At 44.5% G+C, this 15,957-nt stretch overlaps 1 non-coding gene across 1 annotated transcript; it reads right to left on the bottom strand.

The window, feature by feature from the left end:
- Positions 1 to 3,920: 3,920 nt before the first annotated feature.
- TRNAP-UGG (transfer RNA proline (anticodon UGG)) lies at positions 3,921 to 3,995 on the bottom strand. Its single transcript has one exon. It is a non-coding gene; the product is annotated as a tRNA-Pro (tRNA).
- Between the last annotated feature and the right edge of the window lie 11,962 nt (positions 3,996 to 15,957).

Raw genomic sequence — 15,957 nt, 5'->3', positions numbered from 1 at the left:
TCGTGTATACTGGGATTGACTGAGTCACAGACTGAATCAACGTAGCCCTGCCTTCCATCTCGCTAACTTAGTCTAGACTCTACTTAAAATAGAAGCATAAAGATTACTGCGTCTGCCGAAAAATAGGCACCAAAAAAGATCTTCCAAGATCAGTCACCTTAGAAAAACCACAATCTGAACTAATAGATGCTGATATTTCCCAAGGGAGATTATGGGAAGGAAAGATATCTTGGACTTTGCTGGGTGAATTCTTTGGCCTGAGCTTGCACAAAAAAAAGCTGCTTACAAGAGTCTGACCGAATTTGAGCAAGTGAAGCTTTAGCAAATAGAAGCTGGTCGAAAGTGAAAGTCAAGTCTTTAGATCGAAAGCCAATTCAAGTATCTGCTGCAGTGAAAATCCTTCTTTGAGACTGTATCATTGAATAGTCCCAGATTCAGAGTGAGAGTGACGGATGCTGTAGCAGCAGTGAGAGTCGGGGAAACTAAGTTCACATTGACTGTAACTGAGTAACTGATGAGTCACTGAGGTAACTAGCTGTACTGCGTAACGAACATTTTATCAGTTAGTGAAGGAGAACAGTAGGGATGAATTCTGCTGGATTTGGTAATTGCTCTAACTGAGTCTCTTGGGATTCGATTCGGGACCTTTCCCACCTCCCTCCGTTTTTAGAATGAATTTATTTTATCCTTTTTATTTTAAGCGTACTTAACCTGAACCCTGTCTATGAGTAAAGCAATCTTTGGAATCTTTCCTAATCCGCTTTCTCTTTTTCTTATGCCTTGGGAGCCCAGTCTTTAGGAGAAGCAGCTGCTCACTCGTGACTAAGGAATGAATGCCTGGTTATGTCAAACTATCCTAAATATATTGACCCTATCGGAGTTGGAGATAGGTACACGCGTAATAAAAGAAAGCTTTGACAGATCCATCGATCACGTTAAGTGCACATAGCCCCTTTATTTCGGTTGGTCGCTTTTCGCCCTACCTCTTTCGCTAAGACCCTTGTCCTGTCCCTAGATATAGCACGTTTAGGAACCTATCCTAGAGATTGTGTGCCAATCCTGTTTTCCATTCTCGCATGAAGCACATTGCCATTGATTATCATTTTGTGCGTGATAAAGTATCTAAATGCTTGCTTCAAGTGTCTCGTGTCTCAACCAAACCAAGGATCAACTCGCTGATGCTCTCACGAAATCATTATCCCAGCAACGGTTCTCAATCTTACGGTCCAAGATTGGTGTCTCCAATGAGAGCACCATCTTGCGGGGGCGTATAAGTGATAAGGGTCCAAGGTTTTCATCACCAGCAAAATCCTCTCTCAAGAGATAGTTTTTATCTCCACCTCCACAAATCTTGGCTAGATAACCAACTAACAGAGAGAAAGACTCTCCTGTAACTTAGGACTCTAGAGATATGGTTGTAATCTTTTCTTTTTTGTTTGAAATTGCCTAACATGTTGTATCATATACTATATATATATACTGTTTATACACAGTTGAGATCAATGTACAATTTTCCTTGAATCTCAACCATTCTGTTCTATTCTTATATACTCATATGATCCTTGGTGCTTTAGTAGGCGCAGGAATTACATGATCTACAGATACAGAGTTTCCTTCATCTGACCATAGACTAGAGCCACTTTTGATTCTGCAATGTTTTTTTAATTACTCCAGATTCTTTCATTTCCTTGTAAAGATCATTTCCTTCACGAGTACGCTCCCCCACTCCGCCGAATAGTCCGATTTTTCCTCCACGGCGATAGGGGGCTAAAAGATCTACTACTTTTATTCCTGTTTCAAAAATATAAAATTTTGTATCTAACTGTATAAAGGCGGGCGCAGATCTATGAATGGGGGATGTTGTGCGAGTATCTACAGGGCCTAAATCATCAACAGGTTCGCCAAGCACGTTGAAAATTCGTCCTAGAGTAGCCCTGCCGACTGGAAGACTTAGAGGAGCTCCCGTGTCAACCACTTCCATTCCTCTCATTAGACCATCTGTAGCACTCATAGCTACAGCTCTAACTCGATTATTTCCTAATATAAGAATTGCTGTACTTCACAAGTCACATTCATTTATTGACCGGTAGTCTCTACCTTGAACTACCAGAGCGTTGTAAATATTAGGCATCTTGCCCGGTCTTAGGTGTAGCCTTTCCCCCCGGCCAATGATTTGAGCGATACGTGTCCCCGGTTCTTTTTTTGCAAGTTAAACTTGCAAAATGGCTAGTCAAGCATAAGAGTAGGGATAAGCCCTGTAAGCCAATATGGATTTCTTTATCCTATAGAAGATGCTTTCCCATATATTTTTAGTGCTTTTAGATTCTATTTATATATAGTAGCCGGCCTAGTGGCTATCCTCTTTCCTGCAGTCCTAAGCTAAGTCCCTGTCCTTATCTATGGGCTGGAGATATGAGAGTTTTGGATTATGAAACAAGAGCATTCTAGACTTCTCTGTCTATAGCTCTCTCCTTTGTCTATTATATTAATGTCTAGGAGCAGTAATTTCATTGTTAGGCTAGCTGTCTCTTGCTTTAGTTAGTTGAAGGCTTCTGTAGGCTGGGCTGGACCAAAGGATCGTTCTCCTTTTCTTGAGCGTAAAGGATGTCCCACTTCCAACCTGTAACTGACTTCAATCTGTCTTAGTTGGTTGACGCATATATCTCTTTAATAATATGTTTAGGATTCAATCCAGCCCCAAGCGTACCTGGAGCTACCCTGTTTACCGGATCCAACCAACGATTAGAGGTATGCCCGTCCGGTGTCGGTCCCTCAAAATCTTTCAATATGGCGGCACCCCGCTTTCCAGGTGGCACTCAGAAAGAAAAAGCGGGATTCAAGCGATGGGGCCCTCCTCACCTCTCCCCACCCCTTTCTCACAGAAGCAACCAAAGTCAAGGTTACTCGCTATGAGAAAGGCCTTCCTTTCACTCCGCTACTTTGGACCCTCTCAAGCCAAAACAAAAGCCTGCCAGAAAGCTTTCCTTTCGGTCAGCTGCCCCTCAATCGCATTTGGGCGTTCTTTCTCTCTTATTGGCAACACCCACTAAAGGGGCATGAGCAAAAAAGACACCGGAAACAAGTGGGTAACCCCCAGGAGACGAGTTGATTCATGCAGTTATTGCATAAATCTTCGATTTGGTCTTGGAAAAGATTTTCCACAACCGAGTCCTTCGCCGGAGGAGTGGGGGTCGGAGCGACGGGCCCCGGGCGGGAAAGGGGGTTTGGTAGACCTTTTGGTTGACGCTGGTTTCAGAGCCAGCATCAGCCCCATACATCAACATAGAAGGAGCCTCATCGGCAGTTAGGATAGCCGCCTTGACCGACAAACCAATGTCTAGCCCAGAATTTGCCAGGACTATTCCAGTGAGTCCTCCTATGGTGAACAAAAAGATGAACCATTTCATAATAGAAAGAGCCCGCTGTAACTTGGGCCTTGTTAGATAGAAGCAAAAGAGACGCACTTGTATACCTAAAGGAAGGAAAAAAGTAGTGGAAGAAAATAGAAAGCAAGAAGAGGAAAAGGCATGACCAGAAGAATTGTGTGAAATAAGTGAATTTATCCAGTTGAGGCATGATTGATTGAGAAAGAATGATTCCCTCCGGACAGAAAGAGAGTCCCTTCATGTAGGAGTAGTGAGTGATATGTGGTTGGTTGTTGACCAACAGAAAGGAAGGATGCATGGGACTAGCGGGCATTGAACCCAACGGAGTGACTTTCATTCCGAGAAAACTTCGTTCGAATTGCATGTGTTGTGTTAAGCATATTATAAAATCTATCTCAAGCTTGCCCCCGATTTGGAAGAAATGCTGCTTTAGATCCCGCCCAGATCAGATCAAGGGCGGTCTATTTTTTTATCTTTCTAAAAGAGCGTTTACTACGGGTGCTCTTTAGGCTGTGCCGGGCTGTGCACTTCACATCAAGGTGACAGGATTCGAACCTATGGCCCTCTGTACCCAAAACAGATGCGCTGACCAGACTGCGCTACACCTCGTCTCACCCCCCTCAGCATATAGATCCACCCGATCGATGAAGACTCGAACCGAACTCGCCCATCCTTTTGGGCATAGGGACGCGAGAACCAATCCGAGTAATCAACCGCTTTTTTTAGAAAATCTGCCTCCAGCAAGATAGGGCGACGCCAAAAAGCCGTATAGTGCAGGAGCGCTCACATTTTTTTTTGCTTCCTCTTTCACTTGAATTAAAAAAAATCCGGCTCGCTCCCGGCTACCTGTCCTTTGGACCCAAAGCCCGCTTAGAAGTGGATTCGAACCACTGACACAAGGATTTTCAGTCCTTTGCTCTAACCAGCTGAGCTACCTGAACCACTTTCCTAAATTATGTTTTCTTCATCGAATAGCGCCCTACCTTACTTACCACTTGACTAGTCAGGGAAAAGCCCTTGACTAATAACTGAAAAGAAAGGGCTTTTTTCGTTCGTCAAGCTTTCGAGCAGCTCTTTCAACTGCCGCCTAATCTCCTCTCCCAACATGCTCAAGAACCGAGAGCCGCCCAGGGACTGCCGGAGGGAGCTTGCTTATCAAAAGAAGATAGGCCGGTCAAAACAACGCGCAACGGGCTCTCCGCTCACTAAGTAGGTAGTGCTTTTCTGTCCTCCGGGGGACTCCACCAACACACACCAAGAGGTTCTCTCTCTCACGTAATTTCGCCCGCCCGTTCCACTTCCGTGCCGGAGGAAATGGGATTCGAACCTACCTTTATTCAGATAAACTGATCGCTCTACCAACTAGCCTTCTGGGTGGGCTTAAGACACGGATTTGCTAGATCTATATACAACCTTCTTGTATCATGGGTTTTAATCCAATAAGAGCTACATAACCATGTAGCGTTGGGCTTAACCGAGACCAGACATCTGCTTTTACTGCCATTGGTTTTGTTCGTCGTGACGAAGTGACTGCCTCACACCACAATTAAGAATTGGCGCCGCACCCTAACCCTCTGGTCACTTCACTTGGCTTTCATGCCTGACTTGTTGTTATTTATACCCCGGTTTCTAACGGTTCACTTCGCTAGCTGCGGTCCCCTACTTCGGTGACCCTTTCCTTGCGGCTTGGCTTGCTTGCTCGCTAATCATTGGCTTTAGACAGCGATTTCTTTGATGTCTGTAGGATGAGAGTTCTTGCTTCATCCGTAGTTCTGCTGATTTAGGAGTAGGTCTTGGCTCTGAAGGCTTTTCTTCTCGATGCTTTGTCCTCTAGTCCCGCTTATTCTAAGTCTATGGTAGAGCTAGAGCCCGGGAAGGTTCTCCATGACAGACGAGAAAGGTTTTTTGGTCCCTTAGTAGTAATAGTAGTGACTCCCAGCCCCTTTCCTTTACAGAATAACAAAAAAGTTTATGAGTTGCATCCGAGGTTCAAAGCCCTGCTCATAGAAGGGATGGAGACAGCTACTTTTAGAATGAGAGAGGCATGGACCAATGCAATGGTGTAAAAAAAAGGCATTTATTTGGTCCAATCCAATCACAGCTTATTCCGCCTACACCTTCTTTGCCGAAAGCCCTTGTCTGTGGCTATCTTCTACATTCTCTGCCATCTTCCGTCATCCCCTTGATCGACTGTCCCTAAAGCAAAGAGCCAATGCCAGCGACTCTTCTAAGCCATAAAGCTATGGGCTAAGCGGGTGTCGAACTCATACCTTCTACGCTCCGTTCCTGGGATTGGCTAATGCCTTTCTCTTTCCGATAGGATATCCCGGTTCGTGCCACTTTCACGGCGGGATTTTTTTCCATTTTCTTCGATAAAGGGCTAGGCTAAACCTAAGGATTTCAAACCTTACCTTAGGCTTACGACTGCTTCGAGAGCATCTAGAGCAGGCCATTCCCCTATCTGTTAATTTCTGATTCAACTCGATCAGTCACCTGAGAAAAATCACACTATTGATAAATAGTCAGTTAGCAACTCATGAATGGAATAAGAGAATAAAGACGAGCTGGATTTACTTACGGAAAAGCTTGGAAACGAAGTCACTTATCAATCGATAACTATATGCGTTACACAACTTCGATTTTCAACAATGGAATAAAAACCTTCAAATTATAAGTCGAGAGACAAAGAATTTCGAATGGAATGAATTCGTATTCGTTACTGTCCAATTTATGTTATTTGTCGAGATTGGTCTGTAAGAACCATCGAGTCTTCGTCTCACTCGTATCAAATCCTAGCTACTCTAATGCTCGTGCAATTTAGCTTCTAAACCTCATGAACTCAAACTCATTAGTTCGCTCTGGATCTTCTCAATTCATCTTTCAGCTTCATTGCTCTAAAAGCAAGCCTTGAATGAATTTAGAAATTGCTTAACTTAATGGGAGAGAACACCGGGCTTGGTTCCGTACTCCCTCAATCCAAGAAGGAACTCCACAAGCAAGGAACCCTTACCGAGCATATTAGCGAAAAGGCTCATACAGAGGCAAGGAGGCCAAAAGCTTTCTTTATTTGTTAGCTTCCCGAAGAGAGGAGATGCGTCTTCGAATCAACCCTTGAACCTAACCCTCGGAAGGAGGGTCTTGGCTTATTCCCCGATCGGATTGAATGGACAACTGGTGACCTCGGGTGAGGGGCACGAAGGGAAGGGTATAATCCGTATTGCTTTCCAGTCTCACCCAAGAGTCCCCGAAAGGGCCACTTGTAAGTAAGACTCTATCTTAGATTCTATTACTATACTATTTTATTAATTGATGTATGTAGTTTCATAGAATAGAAGAATTACGGGAATGGAATTCAGGCTGAAAAGCGCGAGACACAGAGTCAGGGGTTTACAGAAAGTGGAATGGATAAAGAGAAGAGGTCGACTAGGGCGCCCACTCAGGGAAAAAGAGACAAATAACCACCAGCGGCTCCACCGAGTTTCCCCGGTAGCCTACCAGTGAGAACTACTAGGCGGTAAGGGATCTAGTCGAATTCAAGCAAAAGAATACGTCGAACCCATGCATGCTACAAGAAAGCTTGTATTTCCGTCTGGTCCAATAGATGTAACTGGCACCTTTCAGGTCGAGTCTGAAGCCATCTCTCATGCCGGACGCTTCCTCTTTTGTGCTATTCCTCATCTTGAAATCCATGCTGAACACATGGAATTCGATGCTTTACTTCCTCATTCTAAGTCCATGTGGACCTCCAAGGAACGTCAGCCAGAAAAAGGTTCAGCACGACCCTGGTTCAGGTGGAAATACTTTCAAACTACGCATCCACTCACACTAGGATCGTCAAAGTGAAGAAAGCTTCTTTTCAGCCTTGTTCTCTGTTTCGTGGTCAAAGTTCGGAGCTGCGGAAATCTTGCCTCCTGTTCATAGGGAAGATCCTTGTGTGCTGGTATCAACCGAGAAAGAAAATATCGAGCTTGAGAGCTCCCCTATTTGAATGCAAGGACCGACTCCGGTTGGTGCGCAACCATGCCTGTTGTTGTGTGTGATGCGAGGTTATGCAAATAAAGAAAGAGGACTTATAACACTATAATAGATTCAGGGCCTAGGGTCCCATACCCGGGATAAGACTCACTGCAATTGTCTATCTCAAGTCCTTTATCGAATGAAAAGTCCTCATCCTCAAGGAAATAAAAAAAAGGAGTGAACCTTAGCTAGGTTGGCTCCTAGGCTAAAGCAACTGTACAACAGGCGATGCCTCGCAGCGGTGACCAACAAAGCATTATTGAAAGAAGACAACAATCGTCCGGTGGAGTAGCCCTTTAGTAGACCTCCCCTCAGCCTCTCTACTCATACAGAGGGAGGGGAAAGAGACGGATGCTACTACCAATACCAGGTACCGGGTGAATCATACATATCTAGCTGGAACCCTTATCCTCATTTCAAGTCGAATCCGAGGCTTGGCACCTTTAGTTATCGAGATATCCACTTGGTGATTGAATTCTAATTTGTTGTTTTCAACTAGAAATGGAACTACTAATACATCTGCTCTCAAAGTCTCACAGGGAGTCATTCAGATTGGCCAATCTTCCTTACTCAAATGGCACTGGAACTTCAGCTGCCAAAGGAAACAAATGCTCAACACATGCCTCCTATTGGAGAAGCTTCTTTCATTCATTTCCCTTACCAGCCGGGACATCTGCTCCTCAAATGGTAACTTCACTCTGCCCCTCAAGCTCCGTTTGGTTCATCATGTGGACAATTCCTCCACAATCAATCTTCTTGTCTGGAAATGCATGCTTTTATTAAGGGGTTATTTACCCCGTGGCTTACCCGCATTTATCTTGGTATACCTACCTGTGTGCCTCCTAATTCCGTGAAGTCCTTGGAGCATGTGCGATTTATTCAGCGGACGATCAGGCGAGATGCTAATTGGAGAAGGACTAACCGGACCAGCCTTCCCGGAAAGCACGAGCATACAGATTCGAAGTGTTCGTTCGGAGATTCCACTATACCTTTTTTTCACTCGGGAAAGCCACTCTAGCCTATACTCTTTGTCTTGAATCACAGAGGAAGGACAACAACTATCAAAACTGGAAATGCACCTGGAACCACACTCTATGGCACACACCCCTAGTTGTAGTAGACGAAGATGGTCACCTAGGATAGGCAGACAAACCTGAACCTTAGAAAGTTGCCGGCAGAGACGCTACGGGAGAACCGCCTAGGATGGCAGACTCGATCATCTCTTTCAAAAATGTGGGTTTGTTCATTTCGAATCGGTCAAGGGTTCAGACAGGAGATGTGCTTTAGCAAAAGAAGCTTGGGCACATCCTCCAATAAAGCTAAAAGGACTATATAAAGTGTGGGCACCAGATCCACTCAGTGAGGCCGGGAAAGACTTTTCGTCCGATTCCGATATAGTAGTGTTTCAGACTTAAGCTGTGGGATAGACTCCTTCAAATGGAAAGATAGGTTATATATAAAGAATTAGCCAGTACAAGCTGTGGCACCCATCCCGACTGGGAGTGGAGTAGCCAGGAAGAGGCACCGAGGAGGTTATGAAAGAACAGAAGCTGAGAACCTGCAGGGACTCCGGTCTAAGGCCTTGGCTGACGTACGATCCCCGCGAAGCTCCACCGGAGCTATTTAGACAGATTTTTTTGTCTTCACTTTGGAGTAGGTAAACTGTGAGGCAAGGAGATGGCTTTTTAGCCAAAACAGTGTGGGTAGCCTGCCCCAATCAAGCGTAGCGATCACTGAACGATTGATTCCTCTTCTTATTTAATTCTATTCTTCATCTGTAGGTTGCAATCCGTATTCTTTCTTTTCTCGATCTACTGCTTGCTTTCGCTTACCTAGATTGAAGAAGCGCACTCACACCCAACTACTTAAACTGGGTCGGGACCAATCATGTTGATTGCCTATCCGACCCAGCTCTAACAACTGGTTTGGTTTTTGAATCACAGACTTTATCCTCTCAATCGGAGAGGCCTCTAGTCCCCAGTTCTATTATGAAATCCTTTTTTTTTCTTACCAAGGTAGTTGACTTGCTTACTTGTTAGAGTAAGGAAAGCAGACATTGCGGATCTTCACTTCAATCATAGGAAGCAGAGAGGACTGGATCTGGATACCGTAAGGCACATGCAACAACACGAAAAGCGTCGGATAAGGGGATGTGACCATGAAGAGGTTGGGCTGGTTTTGAGCTGCACTTAGACCGATTCTCTCTTTCGGTAGCAGACACCGGGATAGGCTAGGATGGGAAACCTTAGTCGATACGATAGGACTGGTTTCTTTGAAAAGCAAGGCCTGGGTCGAGAGCCCATTTCATATTATCCGGTTCCATTCCAGATCGAGCGAACCAATTGATCTTTCACCGGGGGGAAAGCTGCAGGAACTGCAAACGGAGAGATCGGAAAAGGAAAGGGTTGTAAATGAAAAGAGCTTGGCCGGCCAGGAAGAAGGTATGGTATAATATATAGTTACGAAAGGCACTGCGCTTACGCATTCACCAGGTTCTATCTCTGGTTCACAAGCCTACTTTCTTCCAGTTGAGAAGATGCATTTGCTTCTCGGGAGCAGAGCCTGTTTTTCACTTTCCTGGAGTGTTGAAAAATGAGCTTCCAGATGGATGAAAGATGGGAGAGATAAAGAATTTATATCGAAAGGAGTCAGATGGTACCGGTCTTTCTTTTGTCGATCCGTTGTCTCAGTAACGACTTTCATCCCCATGGCTTAAGTGCCATTCGGTTTCAATATACCGTACAGAGGTTCATATATGACCTTCTGTAGGATTGGAGGGGTAGGATAGTTGTCTCTTGGTCGATTGTCAAATCGCCGTTCTCCCAGTCTTGATAGGAAATGGTTGATTTGGCTGCGCCCGTCTTTACCCATTGATTTATGGCTGGGACGAGGAATGCCTTTCAATCCATATCTCCGAGGTTATTTGTTCCACTTTTGTTTCTCAAAAGTCGGCTTTGACGGCGCCTCAACGAGAGACCTTACCTTCTTCATAAAGACTGAACCCGATCCACAAATAACCTAAGGATGACAAAGGGCTCGCCAAAGAAGTGGCAGATTTGGATGGCAATAAATCAAAAAAGATTCTGTATTCAATGCTCAAATTCCAGCTTCAAGCGTTCTGCAGCTCATAATCATATTCTGAAAAATGAGGCGTGGAAAAAGGGCAACAATTCTGTCCAATAACACCAAAAACATCATTCAAGTCGAATCTTAGTTAGACTCGTTAACCAGCCCCTTTCTTTTTCTATGAGATTTCGTTAGCTGCCCACCGAGGTAAAGGAAATAGGCAGGAAAGAAAAGAGAATTTTACTGGGCTCTATTGAAATTCAAATACTATAACTATAGCTTTCAAACTTCCTTAGCTTGCGTTTGTATTTGATGGACCCGAAATAGAATCCTTCTTTTAGGCTTTCAAAGCTACTGGCCCGGGAACGACAACTTCCACTGGATTAGATGTAGGGGAAGGCCCAATGGAACTGGCTCTTATAAGGTCTCACACAGACTCAGAGATTGCCATTTGATTTCTTCCTTTCCTGCCGGATTTCTTTTATCAGCTTGAAAACTTGTTAGCCTTACCTTAGGGCTGTAATTGGATTAAGTGAACTCCCTATTCTAGTATTCCTACAAGTAAAGTATATTATACTCCTTATAGTATACAAGCCCGAAAGAGGTAGAAGGAAAGGAAACTCCCACTTATACTCCATGGGCAGGGATGGCGTCCAGGTTTCTGATAAGGGGTGCATCGCATACGGACTTTGACGCCTTTCCAAGAATAGTGGAACTCGATTTCTTCGATCCTCTCTTTTTCCATCATCTTGGTTTCGAGTTCTTTACGATCTTTTCGGTGCAAGATCAAGGCGTAACAGAGATAGACGATGTATAAGAAACCCAGGAATAGCCACCATCTTTGATTGTCTTGAAATACGCTATCCAACCAGTTCCACATTGATTGCTATGAGAAATCCAAATTCCCTCCATAAATAGAGTCTTTCTTGCACGGAGTAGTTAGAACTATAGATGTGGTTGGTTGTTGACCAACAGAGAAAGCATGGGAGAAAGATGCACAAAAGAAACTGGAACTTACCAGCTGGATTGATGGAAGTGAGTGGGGTATTGGGCATAATCCCGACCAACGAGGAGATCTTACTTAAATGGGAGGCGGAGCACGGTATATGTTTAATCTCGAACCGATTGAGGTGGGGATAGACACCTGATTGAAACCTTCTTGACGACCTCGTTCCTGTTCTGTAGACAGGCACGGAAATCGAACACTGTCACTGGGCGCATTGTGAAGCGCTTAGCCGGGTCAGCCATTCAAAGACAGCATTTTCCTGACAAGCACTGGTCACTGAATCTGAACTAAGCACCGGACAAGTACGAACAACCAGAGAAGAGCGGCCGGTTGGCTGCTTTCTTCTAGAATGTAATTACTCGATCCATCTGAACTAACCCGGACGGGAACGGAACAGTCAGAAGCTTTGAAAACTGAACTACTATAGCTAGAGCTTGCCCTACGGAGAGCGGAAAGGACTCAGTTGGTATCCGAATTTTATTGACCAAGGGAAAGGTGCTACACCCGTTCTTCCTTCCCTCTGATGCTGCCCCCTAGATGGGCCAAGCATGGGATGAAGATGATGTATGGGTGTTCTGTCTTTCTGCTCATCCCCATACACCCTTCTATATTACAAGATATATTATTTTAATCATTTGATTGATGAGAGTGGCAATGACATAAAATGTGAAAATGCTTTGGCTTTGTGACCTCGTTCCTTTGTCTCACGCACTGCTACTGCTTATCGAACTCAAAGAAAGACCATCCTCCCACTCCTTCTACAGGCTACAGGCAACGACACATTATCTATTTTCATCTCTACATACAACAGAAGATCTCGTTTTGAAAGCATATGAGCCCTTCCTAAGGTCATTCAAGGAAACGGACTGCTTTTGATGGGTATCAAGATTGTTGAACAACAAGGTAAAGTGCTGTGAACCTCCTGTCTTTGACACTACGAACCTAGCTAGATTCTCTTTCAGCTGGAAAGAGTAAAGAAAGGCTGATCTCCTGTGGTTGTTTATTCACTCACCGGCTATATATAGGGAAAGGGAGACTCCTATCCTACAAGTTACTTCCCTCTTCGACCTGGTCAGCCTTTAGTTGTTTTTGGGTGTTATCCATCTCCACCTCCCAGCAGTGAGATCTTTCTTTATCGTATCTGTCTATTGAGGGAAGAACAACCAATGCATATCCTAAGCGATTCAAAGACTAGCTTTCTGCTTTCTTCTCGGAAGGGCGTAACTCATACACACATTCTTATTGAATGATGTCTGCTTCTGTTCTTTCTTTGACTGCTTAAGATTGTTGACCAAGGTTCACGTGCTTCACCCTCCCTGACTTTGAAACTACGAACCAAGCAATCTGATCTTTCAGCGTAACAAGTAATGGAAGGTTGTCCCTGATGTTTGGGATGATGAACCAGCTGTGGTAAAAGGAAAAGATTAGATTTCATCCATCTGGCTCAGCCCATTAAACCCTACTATACCATACCATCTTATTGGAATCTGAGTGAACCGGAACATCCGATACGAGAACAGATCAAAGAAGGTCTCTCACTGAGAGGCGCTAGCAGGGTGTGATCATATCAGTTTGTGTTGTTTTCGTACTTGATTGAAGAAGGACGGGCTAAAAAGCCTTGCCTACCCTTATTATTTATTCTCGAATTCAATCTGCTTCTGTCCGTTAATGAATTGACAAAAGGGCTAGTGCATAGAGTGTGATGAATCTCCATCGAGGGAGTGAAATCAGTCTGTCTTGTCGACTGTCAGTGATTCGGTATTCTATGGACCAATGGAAGTGCTAAACCCTTTCTTTGACACTAGTTAGCGAACTGAGAACCCAGAGCTAGAGACGGAGATGCTCGATAGACGAACAGAACAAGTCCTCATTTCCTTTATGTCCTAGGAGCCTAGATTCCATAGATGAGTTCCCTAGGTTAGGATGCCCTAGATCGGTGACCATTAGCGATAGAAGCTCTTTCCCGGCTAAGCGCCCTATTCTTCTTCTACTGGAACAGAGATTGAAGCCAAGGAAGAGGGCAAAGCCATTCAATCAAGTGGGTATAGCGCGTAGAAGGCATGCCGCAGGCTCATTTCAAACAAAAAAGAATTAGTTAGTGGGCATAGACCGATCCATCCTATTCTTCATCTACGGGAAAGCATCCCAAGATAGATCAATTGGCTTCGTAGCTTGGTGCCGAGGGAAAGAAAGTAGGACTCCATTCTCATTCTAGTGGTTAGAGCACCTCCCCTCCATTCCATTCTAATGATATTAACATCAATACCCTTTGTTAGCCATCTCTGTGAGTTCAATCCGGGGAAAGACCTCTATTTGGTAGTTCATCTAAGGCTTTTTCATTCTCTATCTAGCTATCTCGCATCAGTCCAATCAACAAGCATTCCTTTTCCTCTTCGCTAGCTGTAAGCAGATCCAGAAAGGTTCCTTGGTGTTCTATTCATGGAAGGCTGCTCATTCTTGTTCTCTCTATCCTCGCTACCAACACGCAGTGAACTCATCAATGCTTCCTTCTTCTAATTACCCCCGGGAGAGATAGATTGGTTCTCTATTCCCAGCAATCAATCAAGGTAGCTATCTCATCCATCTGTAATTACTTTAACAACCCAAGGGGGCATGGATCAGACGATGATCCGCACATAGAGATGAGTGAGTCCTCATCATCGTGATTGACTTGAAGAGATAGCAAGTCAGGTATCTTGAGATCGCTACGTTCCATGAGTGCCCGCTCCCCGAGAGCCACTCTCTCCACTGCGCTTACTGTAAGTTGATGAAGATGGATGCCATGTTTCATTCCAATGAGCTTTCTTATTGATTCTATCGAGATTCTCTTTTTACATATGTCTGGGGCATTCCATTAGCACTACCAAGCATTCCTTCTTCAACTACGGTGAGTTAAGATAGGAGTCCTTTTGCTCCCGTTAGACAAGCAAGGGCGAAATAGAAAAATCAAAAAGCTCCGTCTGGAAAATCAGAGTAGGCTAGGGCGAGAACCAATAGAATATAACGAACAAAGGAATGGGTCTTCACCACAGGCTGGAAAGCAAATCCATCAGGTACCCTAGAGCAATGAGTCTTCGATGCCGAGTTCTTGATGGGCCGAGAAAGAACGATGTCCGGCATGGATGCCTTCTCTTCCCCGAGCTACAAGGACAAGGAAGCATTCTTTCCATGTGTCCTATGGGAAAATGAAGATGGATCATTTGATTCCACTTCTCCGTTCTAGGACATCCTTTTAGCAGAATGAGTGGGAGGCTAGATCGATGCTTTCCCAGTAGATCGATATAGAGAATCAGAGGACTCACTCTATCCAATAAACCGGTAGAAGTCCCACTAATAGAGTGGTGATCTTCCCCTTCCCTTAGGGGTTAACAATACAAAGATTCCACAGAAGCAGAATAACAAGTCTATAGGTCATGAAGGCATCTGGGATGCTGGCTTTGACGAGTAAAGGCAGTTCCTCTTTCTTTCAACAAGGGTTGCGGACAATGCCTGTTCTTCTTCTTTGATGATTCAATTTGTAGATGTCCCAGTGGACAGATCAAACAACGAAGCTCTTTCTCGATGTCAAGAGCATAGATGACATCTTTCTGGTTTGCTTTGCAGTTAGGCCTCTTTGTTTGGTTACGGGTCTCTCCCCTCAGAATGGTATCTGATTCAGGATAGCCTTTTGCCTGGCCGGTTTCCCAACCTCTTCCCACGCCCGGAGGCTTTTAGCTTCTTTCTCTTTACTTTAGTAGCTCGTGCTGATCTGGCTCAGCGAGGCCTTGATCCATATATCATTGAAAAAGGGTAGCTCACCCAACCGGAAAGCACCCCGTAAAGGCTGCTAGGGCTAGGGAGAAAACATACGAAGAATCGAAGGAAGAACTCCCAATGGAAAGAAATCTTAGCTATACAGCAAAGCAACTACTCTTCCATAATGATGGGAAGAGAGTGAAGAACAAACTCAAGTCAAACACACTCTTATGTTTCAATTAGGACTGTCCCGGGCAAGGATGTGAGCCGGTTGCCCTTTTCTGTAGACACTGATATGGAACCGAAGACTGACTCTGTGGTCACTGAATCTGAACTATAACCAACCGGCAAGGACGAACCAGAGAGATGAGCCTGATTACATTCAATAGAAGCCTAATGGAAAGAAGTCCCTTTACCTGATAGATAATGCTTGATCTTTGTTTCATAATGGTATAGAGATCCCGTGTTGAGAAACTGACTCCGTCAGAGCTATAGTGAGAATCATAGTTGATACCATTATCACATAGTGTTTCTTTTTTTCTACATTATGAAGTTTGAGTGGGTCAAAGGATGATAGGGGAAAGAGAATGCCCCAAAGATGAGCATGGGCAGGTGCCCAGCCACTGGGAAATGAAAATGAATCCAATTCAGATGCCAGTTTCGGGCTCAATCCTTCCATAAGCCTTTTCGTCGGAAATCGGATTCGAGACTGATTCCAGAGTCATAGACATCTGCAAAGGCATCAAG

The sequence above is a fragment of the Vigna unguiculata genome, unplaced genomic scaffold (assembly GCF_037176805.1).
Source record: "Vigna unguiculata cultivar grain cowpea cultivar isolate G323 ecotype 2 unplaced genomic scaffold, ASM3717680v1 ptg000186l, whole genome shotgun sequence".
Taxonomy (NCBI): Eukaryota; Viridiplantae; Streptophyta; class Magnoliopsida; order Fabales; family Fabaceae; genus Vigna; species Vigna unguiculata.
Note: the sequence above shows the minus strand (reverse complement) of the source record. Positions and strands in the feature narration are given on the sequence as shown.